At 47.6% G+C, this 17,500-nt stretch overlaps 1 protein-coding gene across 4 annotated transcripts in view; it reads right to left on the reverse strand.

Annotated features, from left to right (window-relative positions):
* The window catches only part of LOC137425601 (ras-related protein O-Krev), a 91,376-nt gene that overhangs the window by 4 nt on the left and 73,872 nt on the right, over positions 1 to 17,500 (reverse strand). For all 4 annotated transcript variants that reach the window (XM_078776855.1, XM_068114194.2, XM_068114193.2 and 1 more), the window contains one exon: positions 1 to 1,271. This exon is cut by the window's left edge and continues 4 nt beyond it. The gene's annotated coding sequence lies outside the window, so the exon portion shown is untranslated. The remainder of the gene's footprint in view (positions 1,272 to 17,500) is intronic.

Here is a 17,500-nt window from a genome sequence, read left to right on the forward strand (position 1 = left end):
CGAAAAAGTTAAAATTTTATTGCTATTTTGCCATAGAACAGAAAAAAACAAACAAAATAAAACAACAACCATAAACAAAATCAAACTGATACATGAAGGTGTGGATGTTCCAAATGGATAACAGCATCTGCTAATAAAATGTATCGAGTAATATTTTAAAGCTGTGACTTGGTTTGCATGGGTATTGGAAACAAATCTGGAAGAGTTGAACCCACTGAACAAGGAAGAAGCCATTGTGGAGCTCCATCATTCAAAAGGATGGAGCGGTTTCCTCATCACAGGAACAACAAATAGAGGGCTGTGCTCGATACCACAACCACCACCAGCACCAGTCCCGCATGCATTTCAACAGCACCGGTTCCTTAAAAACACTTAAAACTGTTGCAAAAAATTTACATTTTAAAAACTTTCTACATGGATGTCAGATATGGATTGGCCTTTTCTGGGACAAACCCAGTGCTGGCAACAGGCAAGCTCAGACACCGTGCCGGTCTACAAGGCCTACAAATCCTCCTCCCTCTCCCCCGCCACCCTTCCCCCCAAAAAATAACCCGAATCGAGCAGAAGCACTTATTAATCTACGGATACGTTTTAACAAGGAAAACAAAACTTTTGAATATCACCTATTTGGTATCATTACAATGTGCAATGCATTGCATAAGCATAATAAAAGAGCACGTGTTATTTATAATAGAGTACAAGCCATGATAAATATACAGATTGAAGAATAATTTATACAAACAGTTGGATTTTGGAGACTTATCATTATTACCCAAGAAGTAAACCAGTTAGGCAATAATAATAATAATAATAATAATAATAATAACAATAATAATAATAATAATAATAATAAAAGGCGTCGTGCTGGATGTACAGATCCGCTTGCACCACAAACACTGAGGAAGTATCTGGAGCAGAAATCCAACCGCTGGTCGAGGGGTGGGGACTTCAGGCCACGGAGAGAATCATGGCACGCAAGCACGGGCATGGGAAACCTTCCACAAGTACAGTACAAAGGTCTTCACCGAGAAGCACGTCGGTGCGATTATAAGCAAATACATGATGAAAATAATAAAATTAACGTTTACAAAACTGTTTTCAATCTGTTAAGACCAGAGCCCTCCACGGTAGGAAAGAAAATGGGCCGCAGGCTCCAAAAATTAAATGTGAACAGCGACTCCACCGCTCGAGCCATCCACGAGCCCGTGAAACCTTCGCTGCTCGGCCTTTTGGCGACGCGAAGCATGCAGCCGCTGAGCCGGTCTACACACCTGGTTGGAGACACCACACACACCATCAGAAAATGGCACTGTGAACAGCACAGGTACAAATCAACATCTGGAGCGAATGTCAGAGGAAACCAAATACATCAAAGCCCTGTGTATTTATTTTTCTGTCACGCATTTTCTGTCGTCGTGTGTGTGTGTGTGTGTGTGTGTGTGTGTGTGTGTGTGTGTGTGTGTGTGTGTGTGTGTGTGTGTATATATATTTAGTGTTTTGTGAACCCTGCACTTTGTAAAGTGTTGTAAATATACCCCTTTGTAAATAATTCTTTTTGTAAATACCTCCATTCATTGTAAAGGTCAAAGGTCGTCCCCTAGTTAGTCCACATTGCAACACGTAGCGAATCATAGGCCCTCTTCGTAGTTATTTCGTTATTATGTGTCCCAGGTAAGGCTGCGTTTCCAATAGTTGACTCTATGTTGCATCAATCAAATAAGATAGGCCCCCTTCAACTTCCCCAATCGTCTCTTTAAAGTGCCAGTAAGGCAGCGTTCACCGCCGTTGCATTGGGCTGTTTCGTTGGCATCACACCGCCAAAACTCCATTACGCACAAGGCCAAGAACGGAGAAGGGGGGAGGAGCCGCCAGTTCATGGGCGTGGCACCTCATCGTCATCAGAGGTGGAGTCAGCCAGCCCTAACAGCCAACCAGCACCACGGTGAGCAACCCGGTAGGCGTCCCCTCGTAGCCCGCGGTTTGATTTTGGGGAGGGCAATAAAAGGAGGAGTGAGGGACTGCTTACGCAGATGAGTGAGGGAGCACGAACCGAGTAGTTGAGTTGGAGGAAGCGAGAGTCACAGAGGCGAGGAGACAGACGCGTAAGGAGGCTAATGACCGAGGAGGAAGAACCAGCGCTGACGACCGGGTTTTCGCCGCTGAACCTAAGCGAGGGCATGCACGCGAGACACCAACGGCGTGCCGCGATCCCCGGACCTCTCTGCCGCCCGCTCTGTGGACCGCACCGTCTCCGCACACCGTCCGCCCCTCTCATTCTTCCAGCCATTCCTGCCTGCAATTCCCATTCGTGTACGTGTTTGTTCTGTCTGTGTTGTCCTGGGGATAGGTTAAGCCTGTGTAGTTAAGAATTGCTCGGTGTATCTGCTTCTTCCTCTTCACTGTAAATTACTTTCGTTCCTTCTCTACTTTCGTTTGCTGTAAATAATTAATAAATATCTGTTCCTCCTTATTCCTTTGGTTTCATTCTCGTCCGATCGTCTTCGTGTTTTCCCTATTGAATATCTGTGGCACGATTTCGGCAGAACCGCTTATGAATCGGGTTAGTCTATTGCTTACGGCTCGAACCTCGGATTGCTAAACCGCTCGGCAATTACCATCTTGTCCGGGATTCGAGCGGGGCCATCCACCTGCTTTGTGGAGGGATTGGCGGAGGTGTCCGGGAATCCCTTGACCAATCACCTTGGCCGATCCCACCCCACAAGGGAGCGGGATAGTTCCAGGAACGGAGACGGCCAGCTTAACAAGACAAGGGGATTAACCCCCCCCTTGCTAAGGGGAGTGCCGTACTCTGGTTCCGTAACAATATATTATATATATATATATATACATATATATATATACATATATACATATTGTTGTGGATATGAGAATGTTTTTTTATTTTGTTGTTGTGGTAAAATGTTGTTGTAAAAGGTTGTTGTAAAATATCACCCCTCCTCCCTCCGTTTGTGGTTGTATAAAGGTCAAAGGGCGTTTCCGTAGTTAGTCCATAAAACATACATGCAGGACACGATATATCTTTTTTGACAGTTATATCCTTATTATGTGTATTAGCGTAAGGCTGTGTCTTCCATTAATTGAAATACTCCATTGCACCAGTGAAAGAGAATAGACCCCCTTTCCTTCCCAGACTTCCGGGTTCGGTTGCGAGAGGACGATGGCGTTGCATATTCGCCGCTTCTCCGACTGGATGGATGTACAGGGTCTGCTTCTACTTTTCTGACCTGACATCTCACACCTGTCCTGCCTTTTCACACCCGCACGTGCCGCGTGTTCTCCGGCTGGATAACGGAATCTGCTTTTGATGGTACGGAATACGGAATCGAAAGGCCCGCTCCCGTTGTTTGTGGCCGTGGCCTTGTTTGCCGGTGGCCTTGTGGTCTTGGTGGCCTTGTGGCCTTGTTTGCCGCTGTGGTCTTGATTAGCGGCTGCAGTCGTTTGCCGCTGCGTTTGCCGCTGCGTTTGCCGCTTTGCCTCCTCGACCTTGGCCTCGTACTCGTCCCTTCGCTCCTGCCTGGCATGGCTCTGAAGTACTCCGCCGCAAGGCTTCTTCTGCTCAATACCCGCTCCACCCCATCATGCATCTCTGCCATCAAATCAAATGGACTCCTCCGACGACCCAGGTACATTCACCGTGGCTCCGGTCGCAAGTTTGTTTATTTGCAATCAGGTCACTCCATCCCCGTCCTCTGGTCGGCTCAGCGCACTCTCACTCTTCGTCCCAGCGCACCTGGTCACAGCAACCCACACGATCGCACCTCTTGCCTACGAACCCTGGCTAAATCACCTGAATTCATCCCTGCTGTTCAAAACAACATCAAGCTCACCCTGTTCAACACCCGGTCCCTCAACAATAAATGCCTCATCCTGAACGAATACATCCTGGATAACAAACTGGACTTTCTCTGTCTCACCGAAACCTGGCAACAACCTCTGGACTACTACACACTCAACCTCACCACACCCAATGGATATTCCTACGTCAATAAACCACGCTCGGAGGGCCGAGGTGGTGGAATTGCCGTTATCCACCGTCAAGACATCAAGACCAACCTCATCTCCATCTCATCTGCTCCATCATTTGAACACCTGGCTTTAAAACTCTCTGGTCACACGCAGTCAGTCATGGCTGTCGTCTACCGCCCTCCCAAACCACACCCATCATTCCTGTCTGACTTCTCCTACTTTCTGACCCAGATATGTTCCCTCTCCCCCTCAATCCTCCTCCTTGGTGATTTCAATATCCACATGGACTCCACTGACTCCACAATAACCACTGACTTCACTGATTTACTCACCTGCTTTAACCTCACTCAACATGTCGACTTTCCTACCCATATCCGTGGTCACATTTTGGACCTTGTCTGCTCCACTGGATTAAATTTGCACCATCTCTATGGCTCCGACCTCACCCTCTCTGACCACTTAGCCATCACTCTGACCATCAACATCCCCGCCCCAACACCAAGGCATTATCGCACAATCAACTTCCGTAAGCTAAACGCTCTTTCACCTACCTCATTCTCATCCACCCTCTCTGAAAAAATGTCCACTTCTCCCTTCATTGACCTCCACACCCCTTCCGACCTCACTGACTACTACAACCACACTCTCTCCTCCTGCCTTGACCAGCTTGCGCCTGTAAAAACCAAAACAGTTTCTTTCACCCATTCTGCTCCCTGGTTTACCCCTGAACTCCACCTGATGAAAACTCGTGCTCGCCAACTTGAAAGACTCCGCAATAAAACGGGTCTCACAGTTCACTCCCAAGCCTACAAGGACCACATACAACACTACAAAGATGCCCTCTCCCGCGCCCGCTCTGCCTACTACTCTCAAATTATCCACTCTGGCTCCGGAAACCCAAAAGCACTCTTCTCGACAATAAACAAACTCCTCCGCCCCCTGAACACCACCACCCAGTCATTCACAGTAGACAACTGCATCTCCTTCCTCTCTTTCTTCCAACGCAAAATTGACAACATCTACAACAGCTTGACCACCGCCGCACCCGCTCCCCCTCCAACCACCTGCCCCCCCTTGTCCTGCCATCCCCTGTCTCGGTTCTCCCCAATCTCTCCTACTGACCTCTCTGAACTCCTCATAGGAATGAAAACTGCCACCTGCACTCTTGACCCCATCCCCTCCAGCTTTGTCAAAGCCTCCCTCCCTGCTCTCTCTCCACTTATCATTGCAACAATAAACTCCTCCCTGTCTACAGGCATCGTCCCACCTTCCCTCAAAATTGCTGCTGTTACCCCCATTCTAAAAAAACCTGGTCTAAACCCTGACACCCTAAACAACTTCAGACCCATCTCCAACCTACCCTTTCTGTCAAAAGTTTTGGAACGCGCTGTAGCCACTCAACTCAAACATCATCTCTCTGCCAATAACTTGTATGAAACATTCCAATCCGGATTCCGCTCCAACCACAGTACTGAAACTGCTCTCCTCAAAATCACCAACGACCTTCTCCTCTCCTCTGACGCTGGCAACCTCAACATTCTCGTCCTCCTCGACCTCAGCGCTGCCTTTGACACCATCGATCACACTATCCTCCTCACCCGACTTGAATCCACCTTTAACGTCACCGGCACTGCCCTCTCTTGGATTAAATCATACCTCTCTGACAGATGCCAGTTCATCTCCATCAATAACTGCAAATCCCCCACTGCTCCCCTCCCCCAAGGTGTCCCCCAAGGTTCAGTTCTTGGCCCCCTCCTCTTCATCCTTTACCTGTCCCCGCTCGGTCACTTAATCCGCCGTCATGGTCTCCAATTCCACTGCTTCGCCGATGACATCCAGCTTTTCATCTCCACCAAGTCCGTCTCCACCGACACCCACTCTATCCTGACAAACTGCATCACTGAAATAAAATCCTGGCTTCAAATCAACTTCCTCAAGCTTAACTGTGATAAATCTGAAATAATCATCATTGGCCCAAAAACGCTCACAAAATCCACCCATAACTTTGCCCTCAACATCGACGGTATCCCAGTATCCACCTCCCCTCACATCCGGAATCTTGGCGTCATCTTTGACCAAACCCTTTCCTTCGACAAATACACTAAACAGATCACAAAGTCAGCCTTCTTTCACCTGAAAAACATTGCCCGTCTCCGCTCATCCCTCTCCTCCACGGCTGCAGAAACCCTCATCCACGCCTTCATCACCTCCCGTCTGGACTACTGCAATAGCCTCCTCTATGGTTCACCCTCAAAAATCACCAATAAACTCCAATACATTCAGAACTCCGCTGCCCGTCTACTCACTCATTCCCGGACCCGTGACCACATCACCCCCGTCCTTTACAAGCTTCACTGGCTCCCCATCCCCCAGAGAATCCAGTACAAAATCCTCCTCTTGACATACAAAGCCCTCCATAACCTGGCCCCATCCTACCTGGCTGACCTCCTCTCCAGACACACTCCCACCCGCAACCTCCGCTCTGCTGGTACCAACCTCCTGACCCCCTCCATCCGGACCAAATTCAGATCCTGGGGGGACAGGGCCTTCTCCATCGCTGCTCCCACCCTCTGGAACTCACTACCTCACACCATCAGAGACTCCTCCTCACTCACCACATTCAAAACATCACTAAAGACCCACCTGTTCAACGCTGCATTCAACATTCAACCCACAGCATTTAACCCCTGACTATCTCTTCTCCTTCTCCCTCCTTTTGCTTTAAATATTTCCCTATTGATTCTTGTCTTGTCTTTTTGATTCTTGTCTTATATATATGCCGTATATCGCTGCTGTTTGTTTTCTTGATTCTTGTCTTTTTGCAATTGTTGTTTTCATGTATTGTTATGCATTATGTTTTCCACTCTGTCAAAGCGCCTTTGGGCTTCTGGAAAAGCGCTATACAAAATAAATGAATTATTATTATTATTATTATCCCCAAAATCTCCATTCCATATTACATCCCCTCTCGTCACTGCTGAGCCCTCGATTCCCAATCACCTCCCCTCCAATAACCGCCATTGACCACGAGGCTCGAGTCAGGGAAGAAAGGCGTGTCTCCACCTCGTCAGAGGAAGAGGAGGGGCGTGCCCGCCCGTCGTCATCCAAGGCGGAGCCCGAGGGTCGCGCGACCAACCAGGGCCGAGGTGAGCACCCCGATGGGCGTGTCCAAAACGCCGGGGGCGTAATCGCTGGAGGCGCTATAAAAGGCGCAAACCGGAAGTGGTCACGAGGAGTTGGTGAGAGATGCACTCTGAGTTGGTCTGAGTCGGTTGGTCACAAAGGGTTGGTCTTGGTGAGAGAGGTCTGAGTTGGTCTGAGTTGGTCGTCAAGAGAGTGGTGGTAAAGAGTGAGGGACCAAGAAAGAGTTGAGGGTTTAGACGAGTGGGACAAGGCCTGGCAAGGCAAGTGGAGGCGGCAGCAGCAGCGACACCCGGCAGCCGCTTGGGGCCTGGGCGGCGGTTTGGAGCAGGGCCGAAAAGGAACGGCGGCTGCTAAACGCGCCGATCGTGCTGCATGACCCCCCTTTGGACCTCCCTCTCCCTCCAGCCCTCCACATCCTGCGATTCCTGCAATTCCCCGCGTGAGTCAGTGTCTTTTGTTTGTTCTGTCCTGGGATAAGTTAAGCCTGTAGATAAGCTAGTATTTGCACTGTGTCACCTGCGTCTCATGTGCCTGTAAATAAACGTGACTGCTTTCTTTTTGCTTGTGTGTAAATAGTCAATAAATTCAGTAGTATTTCCAAACCTTTCTTTGCCTTCGTTTTCCTCTTTGCATTCGTCGTTTTTGTCTTTTCCCCTCATTGGGCAGCTACGGTGCGATACGGCCAAAGTCTGGGTGAATCGGGTGAGTTTTGTTAGGTCGCGGTCTTACACCACCGCTCGGTCTATAACATCTGCCCGCGATCTGTAACAATTGGTTGTCAGGAGTTGGGATTCGGACCTGGGACTAAATTTGTTAGGCCCAAATTTTGGGATACCAATTGTGTTATATCTGTAACAATTGGTGTCTGGGAGTGGAATTCGGGGCCCGAACCAAATTTTTAAAACATCTAGAAAAAAAATTTTGGTCAAAATTACGAGCTGCCGAAATTTGTTTTTTTAAAGTAAAACCCGAATTTTGAAATTGCGCCATGGCTGTTCAAGGCGACGGGATGCTGGTGGGAGAGATAGAGGGGTTAGAAGTAACCCAGGATCAAATGGAGGGGAGCAATGAGGAGGCGGTTGAGGGAGTATCAGACGCACAAAATGGCGGCCTCGCGCACATGATTATTGTGGCGCCAAATTTAGCCGCGCCCGTGACCGTAGCAGCGCCGCCGATGGATTGGGGCCTATTTATGGAACAAATAAAGGCGCTCATGGTCCAGACAAGTGAAGACCTGAGGAATGACTTGGGAAACCAAATGGGGGTAATGGGAAACCAAATGGGGGTAATGGGAAACCAAATGGGGGTAATGAGGGACGAAGCGAGGGGTACCGGTGAGGGGTTAGACAACGGGATAAAAGAGGTGAGAAATGGGTTAATGGGGCTAGAAAATAGGATGGAGGACAAATTGCGGGAGATAGGGGAGCAATCCGCCCGAGAAATTAAACAAATGGGAGAGCAGATAGAGGAGGTAAAAATCGGGGTAGAAACCAAACTGGATGCTCAGAGGGATGAATTGGGACAGATGAGGGTGGCATCTACAAAAGAGATGGGGGAGATGAAGGAGGAGATACGACGGGGTGTGGGTGAGGAGGTCTCGGGGCTACGCGAGGAGGTAAAGCGAGGCGAAAAGCGTATAGAGAAAGAGGTGAGAAATAATACGGCAAAGTTACAGAGGGGAATAGAAGATCTGACGGAGGAGGTGGAACAGCTGACAGAGGGACAAACGAAGTTAGTGGAGCAGGTTCAAAAGAACACTGCAGTACTCGGAGGGTTAAAGGCGACACAAAAAGAAATTAAAAACGAATTAATAGCGACACAGAGGCAATGTCAGATGGTACGGGAGGAACTGACTATGAGGGTGGAGGAGGTGACAGAGATAATGGAGACAAAGGACCGGCAGGTGAGGATGCACATAGAGACGGTCACGGTAGCCTTAGAGGACGAACTTGAGGAGACGCACCGAGAAATAAAAGAGGTTAAACAAAAATTAGAGGAAGTGGGAGAAGAGGTGAGTGAAATTAAGAAGGGACGGACAGAAACTAAGAGAGAAATCCAGGAGGAGGTAATGGAATATGTGCAAGGTCGGTGCTCAACTCATGATGTGATGCTCACTAACCAAATAAAAAGTTTGCAGGTGGCAAAGGAGGTGCGAAGACGAAGTACGGAGGTGAGTGGCAATGTATATGATGTGAGGAAAGCTTCAGTCGGCTTGGGGATTGGTTTGGATCCGGGTGTTCGTGAAAGGCCGTTGGTGAAGTGTGTGACAGGTCAGGTGTGCGAAAAAAGAGGTGTGCGAGAATGTCCGACCATGGGGTGTGTGAGGAAAAAGTGCACGCCGAGGAGTGAGTGTGCCGTCAAGAGAGTTGGTCGAAGCGCGTGTGCGAGGGGGTACATGGAAGCGCGGTGTGGTGAGTGTTACAGAGGATGTAACGAGAGAGTGTACACCTGTGGTGAGTGTTACAGAGGATGTAACGAGGAAGTGTACGCCTGTGGTGAGTGTTACAGAGGATGTAACGGGAGGGTGTGCGCGAGAAAGGTGTGTAACGGACGGGTGCATGAGGAAAGAGTGTGCCGTCGAGAGTAAGGGTGAGTGCGCTGTCAAGAGTGGAGGTGAGAGTAGTGAGAGTGAAACGGAGCGTGAGTTGGTTGTGACAGGTGAGCGAGGATGTACACCTGGAATGGAAGGATGCACACCTGGAATGGTAGAGCGTGTGTGGGAAGGCACATTTGAGTGGGTAGTGAGGCACGTGGTTGGGTGTGCGAATGAGAGCACACCTGTGATTGTCACAGAGGAAGTGACCGAGGAGGGGGCGCGAAGAGGTGTGTTGGTGAGGTGTGCGACCAACGAATGTGTGCCAAAGTGTTCGGTGGTCAGGTGTGTGACCAAGTCGGCGAGCGGAATGAGTGTACCGAGGTGTGTAAGGAGAGGTACGAGGAGAATGGGAACAGCTGCATGTATGAGCAAGAAAGGGGTAGCGTATGCTTGTAAGAATCCGGGTGAAGCGTCGACGGTAACCAGGCTAGAGGTGAGAACGACTTATAGCCGACTCGGGCCCTCGGTGCGCGTCGGGCAGCTTCGCGTGCCGCGAGAACCAGCGGGGATCCGAGCCACGGCGGGTTCGAAAGGACCGCCGTGCGCGATCCACGCTGGGCCTCGCGTGGAACGGCCGCGTCCGGGCTCCACGAGACGGAGCGGGCCGCCCGATAGGAAGGGTCGTCATGGCGACCACTTTCTATTGAGACGTGCCGGCAGGTCGAGATCGGGACATTGGATGGCTCCACGCCGAGGTGGTGCGTAGGATCTCGGCCCGGGTAAGCCCCCATCCCTGCCACGAATGCGGGACGTATCCAGCCGCTGGCACAAAAGAACCCGCGTTCATGGCTCGGCTGTACGAAGCCGAGCTTTCGAAGGAAATTGCGCACCGAGAGGATGTAATAAGTAGACGGGTGATGAGGATAGTGTTTTGGCCCCGAAATTAGAAAAAAAAGCAAAATTTGATGATGGTATGGGTAGGATTGGCAGTAAATGAAAAATTTTTGAATTGTTGGATTTGGACGAGCGAAATTGGTAGTGAGAGACCCCCGATGTGGAGGGATGGCAAATCCACCATCCCTCACAGGTGGGGCAAATGCGCAATAGCTTATGGGGTGTATGGCAGTGAAAACTAGCCCGGGTGGGTTAGGTTATATGGATAGGGCCCTAGAAGATGACATTAGGTGACGTTAAGGTTAGTTAGTGACTGATACCTGTAGTGGGGACGCAGGTAGATTAGTGTGGATTATAATGACGTGGGAGCGCAATAGTTTAAAGGGACGACTGGGAAGCGCAAGTTTCAGAGGGGAGTAGTTAGCTGAGATGATGCCGTGTGTGTGAGGATTGAACAGGTGAGAATGGAACAGGTGTGATTGCACAGGTGTGCAACTGAACAGGTGTGTGGAGCAGTGTATGAGGGAGCAGTGGTGATTGCGTGTTGTGTTGACCAAATGGTCCAGGAAGAAAGGAGGGTGCAGGTGGCACCAGGTGTGAGGGCACAGGTGTGCAACGACAGGTGAATGAAAGACAGGTGTATGGAATAAATGGTATGGAGTATTGGAATGGATGGTCGTGGAGTGAGTATGGTGGAAATTGTGGAGTGGAGTGGATGGTGCGAAGGTGTGAATGGGGGAAGAGTGGACCCCCATCATGGATACCCGGGGCGGGTAGTGTAAGTGTTAGGTAGAGGGTACAGGTAAATTGTGGTTGGATATTGGCATCTGTGGTGCGGGTGAAAGAATGGTCTTTGGATGGGTGCATTAGTGTTGTGGAAATGGCTGGGCGTGTAGCCTGTTAGTGTGTGTAGTTGGTTTGGGCACTCCACCACTGTGAGGATGTCGGCCAGGTGAGGCCGCAGGTGGGCTCTGGGAGCCGGTAGTAGTTGTTGTGGATGGGGCCCGAGGATCCGGAGGACGGACCCGGGTAGCCCAGTGCCAGAGGGCACCATGGGGTGACAGAGCCAGGGGAGGGGCTGTCCCCAGTTAGTTAGGTTAGGGTGAGGAGCTAGGTAAGCTCGGGTGGCAACTACAGTGGTGGAGGTGTGCAGGTGGGTAGACCTGTTGGGAGAGTTACACGTCGCGGCCCAGAAATTGTGCGAGGGCACCGGGAGATGAATCGGGGGAGTGAGACCCCAAATTGAGAAGCACCACAGTTGGTCAATGGGAATTGGTTATTAGAACCCATAGTGTAAGTTGGCCAATGGATTGGCAGGGAAAGACCCCGGGTTGTGTAAAGTGTGTTAAAGTCATTTAGAAAATAGTTAGGATGAAGGACCTCCTCGCACCATCTGCATCCACTCACCTGAGGTGACAGGTACTCCGCACCATGCCATGTTTTGATTATTTTTTATGATGCAAATGTTTGGATTGTGAGACGCATCATGACGTGGGTGTGACATTGTGCGTAATTCCATCTCTCCCTCCTTATGAGGATTGATGATGAATTGGTGATGGCAAATTTTGAAGTAGAGGGATTGTGGAGACGAATTTGGTATAGGGGAAATATGGGGAAGACGTGACAGTAGTGACGAATTTGTAAATGTGTAGATTTTTGTACATATGGGGTAAGGGCAAGGGTAGTGTAGGTGACAGGGGGGTGACGTACGGTAGGGACGAGCTTTCTCACTTCGCCCTCCGTACGCATTTCGCCTTGCATTGCCTTATTGATGTGTACCCTTGTGACCTTACCCCTCGCTCAATTGTCTTTCCCCTTTTGTCTCCCACATGACCTGTGCGCCGTTGGGCGCCGAGGGGAGCGTGCGTGGGTCGGCCATTGTGCGCCCGAAATTCCCAGAACCAGCTGTCTGCATCGATGCACCACATTATGGACCACATGTCTGTGGCCGAGCACCACCTATGGACCCCATGGGTTGGGGCATGGCCCCTCTGCTGGAACCGGCCATGAGGGCCCGAAATCTTGCTGGCGGACCTTGGCCACAGGGCACCGATGCCCCACAGGTGAACCACACATAGTCGGCCCTGTGGGCCATAAATAAAGCAAATAAAAAGGACACATTGGGCACACTTTATTGAAAATAGGCCGCCAGTAAGCAAAGCAAAAGAATGACAACATCTGGAAGAACAAATAATAATCACCAGCAGAGGGAGCCGAAGAGCAAGAGACACCTGCAGGGTTAGGGGTTGTTGAATTTATTTTTATTGAACATTCATTGAACAATGGTGACTGCACCGATTGGTGCTTGGGTGTGTATTGGTGCGTTTTTGGGTGCGTTCATGGTGCGTCGATGCAGAGCAGACTGTCTCCCCCCCAGAAAGAACAATTACAGGTCCTGGGTTAGTTTTGTAAATAAAAATAGCGTCAATTGTAAATAATGCTTCCCACCGTCAGTGTGTAGTTTGAAGACCATTCCGCAATTCGGTTAACTGTGGGCGTAAGTCTGTTAGGCAGGGTGCAATGGAGCAGCGGGACACATTTATTTATGTTTTAAAACTGTCGCACTCAGGGTCAGGTTAAAAGTAGAGGGAACTACACCTACGTGCCACACTAAGGTAAAAGTAATAGGCCCGGGACGTGCCTAAGGGGAGGAGGGTGCAATGTTGTGGATATGAGAATGTTTTTTTATTTTGTTGTTGTGGTAAAATGTTGTTGTAAAAGGTTGTTGTAAAATATCACCCCTCCTCCCTCTGTTTGTGGTTGTATAAAGGTCAAAGGGCGTTTCCGTAGTTAGTCCATAAAACATACATGCAGGACACGATATATCTTTTTTGACAGTTATATCCTTATTATGTGTATTAGCGTAAGGCTGTGTCTTCCATTAATTGAAATACTCCATTGCACCAGTGAAAGAGAATAGACCCCCTTTCCTTCCCATCCCCAAAATCTCCATTCCATATTACATCCCCTCTCGTCACTGCTGAGCCCTCGATTCCCAATCACCTCCCCTCCAATAACCGCCATTGACCACGAGGCTCGAGTCAGGGAAGAAAGGCGTGTCTCCACCTCGTCAGAGGAAGAGGAGGGGCGTGCCCGCCCGTCGTCATCCAAGGCGGAGCCCGAGGGTCGCGCGACCAACCAGGGCCGAGGTGAGCACCCCGATGGGCGTGTCCAAAACGCCGGGGGCGTAATCGCTGGAGGCGCTATAAAAGGCGCAAACCGGAAGTGGTCACGAGGAGTTGGTGAGAGATGCACTCTGAGTTGGTCTGAGTCGGTTGGTCACAAAGGGTTGGTCTTGGTGAGAGAGGTCTGAGTTGGTCTGAGTTGGTCGTCAAGAGAGTGGTGGTAAAGAGTGAGGGACCAAGAAAGAGTTGAGGGTTTAGACGAGTGGGACAAGGCCTGGCAAGGCAAGTGGAGGCGGCAGCAGCAGCGACACCCGGCAGCCGCTTGGGGCCTGGGCGGCGGTTTGGAGCAGGGCCGAAAATGAACGGCGGCTGCTAAACGCGCCGATCGTGCTGCATGACCCCCCTTTGGACCTCCCTCTCCCTCCAGCCCTCCACGTCCTGCGATTCCTGCAATTCCCCGCGTGAGTCAGTGTCTTTTGTTTGTTCTGTCCTGGGATAAGTTAAGCCTGTAGATAAGCTAGTATTTGCACTGTGTCACCTGCGTCTCATGTGCCTGTAAATAAACGTGACTGCTTTCTTTTTGCTTGTGTGTAAATAGTCAATAAATTCAGTAGTATTTCCAAACCTTTCTTTGCCTTCGTTTTCCTCTTTGCATTCGTCGTTTTTGTCTTTTCCCCTCATTGGGCAGCTACGGTGCGATACGGCCAAAGTCTGGGTGAATCGGGTGAGTTTTGTTAGGTCGCGGTCTTACACCACCGCTCGGTCTATAACATCTGTCCGCGATCTGTAACAATATATACATATACACATATATATATACATATACACATATATACATATATACATATATACATATACACATATATACATATATACATATATATATACATATACACATATATATATATACATATACACATATATATATACATATACACATATATACATATACATATACACATATATATATATATACATATACACATATACACATACATATACACACACATATACACATATACACACACATATACACACACATATATATATATATATATATATACACATACATATATACATATATATACATATATACATACATATATACATATATATACATATATACATACATACATACATACATATATATGTATATATATGTATATATGTATATACATACCATATATATACTAGCTTGGATCGGCTCGCTGCGCTTGCCTCACCACGCGTCGATACTGAAGAACGGGCTTATTTTACCTGAGGCTAATGACTGAACCTGAATTGCTGTGTTGTCATGATTTTCACCAATCATAATACAAACAATTACTTTGCACAAATGTATTTGTTGTGTTTGTGATATTACATTTTTATAGGCAATTTAGGTTCAAGATTTAGGTTGAATGTTTTTTTTTCCAGAAAGAACCCCTCAGCACATACATAGTGGAGGGGGTAGGTGCAGACTGGAAGTTTGGGACGATTACACCTCACCACCACGTAATTCAAAACACCTCACCACCAAGTAATTCAAAACACCGCACCACCACGTAATTCAAAACACCTCACCACCAAGTAATTCAAAACACCTCACCACCACGTAATTAAAAATACCTCACCACCAAGTAATTCAAAACACCTCACCACCATAAAACACGTAATAAAACACCTCACCCCCACGAAATTGAAAACACCCCACAGCCATAAAACACGTAATAAAAACACCTCACCACCACGAAATGAAAAACACCTCACAGCCATAAAACACGTAATAAAAACACCACACAGCCATAAAACACGTAATAAAAACACCTCACCACCACAATATTAAAAACACCTCACAGCCATAAAACACGTAATAAAAACACCTCACAGCCATAAAACACGTAATAAAAACACCTCACAGCCACAAAATTAAAAACACCTCACCACGTCATTTAAAAACACCTCACCACCAAGTAATTCAAAACACCTCACCACCACATAATTCAAAACACCTCATCACCAACTAATTCAAAACACCTCACCACCACATAATTCAAAACACCTCACCACCATGTGATTTAAAAACACCTCACCACCATGTGATATTAAAACACCTCACCACCACGTCATTTTAAAACATCTCACCACCACATAATTCAAAATACCTCACCACCACGTGATTCAAAACCACCACAACGTTATTAAAAACACTTCACAACCACGGAAACAAAAGTTTGAGGGAGTCATTAAGTGACAACACAGACACTGCCCAGATGTGTCGATATATAGATAAATGACTGTACCCGAGTTGCCGTTTTGTCATGGTTTAAACTTTAAACCAATCATAATTCAAATAATTATTTTGCACAAATGTATTTGTAAAAAAAGTGATATCACATTTTATCAACAATTGAAGTTGAAAACACTTTTTTTTCCAAAAAAAATTCCAAAAAAAAAGAAAAATACCCTTAGGACATACCGACGGTAGAGATGTGCATTCCAGAAGTTTGGTACGATTTCACAAAAGTTTGAGAAAGTAGTTCAGTGACAACACAGGACAGGACAGACGCTGCACAGATATATATATATATATATATATATATATATATATATATATATATATATATATATATATATCTATATCTATATCTATATCTATCTATCTATCTATCTATATATATATATATATATATATATATATATATATATATATATATATATATATATATATATATATACAGTGAAACCTTGACTTACGAGTGCACCAACTTACGAGTTTTCCGAGATACGAGCCGTCGCTCGGGCGGTTTTTTGCTTTGAGATGCGAGCCGAGATCTGAGTTACGAGCTTACGCCACCCGCCACTAGGTGGCCCAACGAGCGTTCCGGTCACGTGGTTATCTTGCCGTGCAAGCATCTCTGCCGTATATCGCTGCTGCTTTGTTTTCGCATGTTGGTTATTTTGGAAAATTTCTTAGTTTTAACCATGGGTCCTAAGAAATTGAGTGCCAAGGGCAGTGCTGAGAAGAAGAAGAGGATGATGTGCTTGGATATAAAACACGCAATCGTCGAAAACCATGAGCGAGGTGTGCGTGTTGTCGACTTGACGAGGCAGTACGATCGAAACATTTTGAAAGGGAGGAAGAAACAAACCTCGGACAGGATTTTATTGAAAAGCCCTGCAAGTGAAAGCGAGGAAAGGCAAAAGTCATCTCCTCCACCTCCGTAAGCATCTTCGTCTGATCTTCAAGGTAAATACACTAAATAAAACCAGTTTATTTCTTTACATTGTGGCGGACACGGAAGCTCACTGGCGTGGTGACATCATTCCGCGCACCAAGTGGGCGGGGGCCACGCCGAGGGGTAGGCGTGGCCTCAGGATATACACCGGGCGCGCAGCCCGGACCAGAGCGCGCCAGTGTTACAGTGAGCTCTTGAATAAAGACTCTTACAAATTACCACGTTGTCCGCTTCCTCCTTGTTTACAAGCAGCGCGCGTGACGCCGCTTATTATGTACAGTATATACGAGGTCGTGCTTGTTTATACATTATTTGTTATTTATAAAGTACATTTTTCTTATTTAAAAACACGTAACAAAAAAAATTGGTGTGGTTTTTTGGGGGCTGGAACGGATTAATAGCATTTCAATGCATTTTAATGGGGAAATTTAATTTGAGAAACGAACAAATTGAGTTACGAGCTCGGTCACAGAACGAATTAAACTCGTAAGTCAAGGTTTCACTGTGTATATATATATATATATATATACACACACACATTTTGCTACCTCGGAGACATGCTGAATGGAGAAGGTGGATCAGACTCGGCAAAGGTT

This window comes from Myxine glutinosa, chromosome 4 (genome assembly GCF_964187855.1).
Source record: "Myxine glutinosa chromosome 4, kmMyxGlut1.1, whole genome shotgun sequence".
Lineage (NCBI taxonomy): Eukaryota > Metazoa > Chordata > Myxini > Myxiniformes > Myxinidae > Myxine > Myxine glutinosa.